Below are 2,908 nucleotides of genomic sequence, written 5' to 3'. Positions count from 1 at the left end.
CTTCAGTTTCAAACACAATATGAGGGAAAAAGCAGGAAACATGAGTGTAGATTACTGTGTGCACATCAGCTGTCTCAACCAGCTCTGAAGAAAGGCAATTTCAAGAACACGTGCAAAATGATTAATTATATTATAAAAAGAAAACAAAAGTGATTAAAATGACTTTTTTTTTTCAAGTAACTCATTAAAGACTATGAGAATAACTTATAATCTTTTTAATTTGACCTAATTTACCTACTTTTTAGACTCGCTGAAGTTGGTTGAGCAGTGTGTGGGACATGGCAAAATCACATCCATTCAATAAAAGAATATAGCCCAAATTGACAAAAACATATTTCAAAACACTTATAATTGTACCTGCGTGTGTGTAAAGATTAAAACAATTATATTAAAACATCAGAATTTCATTATTTCGCATTATGTTCATAAAGGACTGGTTCAATCTTGAGGGACATCAAAGGCACCTATAATGACCCATAGGCTAATATACAGTAACTCTACCGATTTACAATTCACTGAATCGTTTTACCTAATAAACCACATTGGTTAATTGATAATGAGTTATTTAAACACATTAATTCTGCCAGATATTCCGCATTTATTTCCGGCATTTTAAGAGGATGGCCATTTACATGACATGAGAGACAGTCGACTGCTGAAAAATCCAGCTTAAACCAGCCTAGGCTGGTTGGCTGGTTTTAGCTGGTTGACCAGGCTGGTTTTAGAGGGGTTTTGGCCACTTCCAGGCTGGTTTCCAGCCATTTCCAGCCTGGTCTTAACTGGTCAGGCTGGAAACTTACCAGCCAAATCCAGCTAAAACCAGTTTGACCAGCTTGGTTTAAGCTGGACTAGCTGGTTTTGGCTGGACTCACAGCCTTGGCTAGGCTGGTCAAGCTGGTTTTAGCTGGTCATCTCCCAGCCTGACCAGCTAAGACCAGGCTGGAAATGGCTGGAAACCAGCCTGGAAGTGGCCAAAACCCCTCTAAAACCAGCATGGTCGACCAGCTAAAACCAGCCTAGGCTAGGATTTTTCAGCAGGCAATCTTAGTAATTTATTTTTTAAGATAACAAAATGTTTTAAATTACTAATATACACACATAATCAAAGAAGAAATTGTGTATAATGCATACAGCGATGTATTTTACGAATGAGAAGTGCCATATTACGAGTTTTGATGGCTTTTTTTTTGCTGTGAAAACCTGCTCTTGAATATTTTGTTTAGCCATTAAGACATTGAGGCGAGTTTATATCACATGGATAAGTGACATGGACAGATAATACTCACCACACCACGGATGTGTAATAAAATATTAAACAAAGCAAGCAGTAAGCCCAAATAATGTGAACTTGTCATCATGTATCTGCTTTTTCAATTGTTTGGTAGCAGCGCCATCTAACGGTAAACATATGTACTGTGATTAATCTGAAGATGAATTACATTACATTAACAGTACGCCTTTTTTCTAACTTTATTCTTTTACCCAATGTTTTATTGGATAGTTTTTATTTTTGGATTTAAATATGTCTCAGTAGTTATAAAACTATGGAAAATTAGTGCAGATGTATAATTTTCTAGGTCAATTTTTGTTACCTGAATAGTTCTGCATACCCTAATGAAATAAGAAATACACTTGGCACTATATATAGACTAAATAGAGTAGTTTCAATAAAACATTAACAAAACCTGTCATCTATACATAATAAAGAACAAATAAAAGCCAAACTGTAATAAGTTTAACAAGAGCTAGTAAGTTACCCTCAACGCTAACGTTACCAGTGCTAAGCTAACACTTTTACGAAGACTAACCATTTATATAACATAACAGAATACACATTCATTACCAATAATAAAAAATGTGAGGGTAACACTTTACAATAAGGTTCATTAGTTAATGCATTTACTAACATGAACTAATCATGAACAACACATGTACAGCATTTAATAACCATAATTTAACATTATAATGCATTGTTGACATCCAAGTCCATGCTTGTTAATGCATCATGAGTTAACATGAACTACTAATGAACAACTGTATTTTCATTAACTAACGTTAACTAACATGAACAAATACAGTAAATGTATTGTTTAATGTTTGTTCATGTTAGTAAATGCATTACTTAACATTAACTAATGAACTTTATTGTGTGTGACCAATGTGAGGAACAGTTTTATGTAGTATTTGCTGTTTTAGAGACTAAACTAATTAATAAGAGATTAATAAGAGGACTAAGCCGAAAAGAAAATGAATGAATGAATGGTTTTAATAACTCATCTCTAATAACTGATTTATTTTATTTTTGCCATGATGACAGTACATAATATCTGACTAGATATTTTTAAGACACTTCTATACAGCTTAAATTGACATCCAAAGGCTTAACTATGTTAATTAGGTAGGTTAGGGCAATAGGGTATATGCCAAAGCATGCTAATAGGACTTTTAATTTGCCAGCAACCTGGGTTAATCGTTTCCTGTGAATTGTGTGCCAACGCAAAATCTGCGCGTTTAAGGTCTGTTTTCTTTAAAAATGAGCGATCTACTGGCTGAGTGATATCTTATATAAAGTGGGTCTCAGATTGTACACGAGCACTGCATTAAATTACATGTCCCCCCGCCATGTCTTTATAATATGAGCATTTATTTTACCCCAGTATATTCAATGGAGCTTCTGTGCTAACCTGCCGATTCGGACGGGCGCGTGCGAGCAAGCGGCTTTTTGTCTTGTTTTACGCTCGAGCAACTAAATGAATGCCAAAGTCTGTTTAACTGATTGTATTTTAATTACATTACAACATCGATGCTGTAAAAGGAATTGTATAAAATGGAAAAAACTCACATTAACAGGTCACCGGAAGTTTATCAGCATGGGAAACACACTACCTTGGCATATACCCTGTAAGCT

The sequence above is a fragment of the Danio rerio genome, chromosome 22 (assembly GCF_049306965.1).
Source record: "Danio rerio strain Tuebingen ecotype United States chromosome 22, GRCz12tu, whole genome shotgun sequence".
Lineage (NCBI taxonomy): Eukaryota > Metazoa > Chordata > Actinopteri > Cypriniformes > Danionidae > Danio > Danio rerio.
This window is presented reverse-complemented; position numbering follows the sequence as displayed.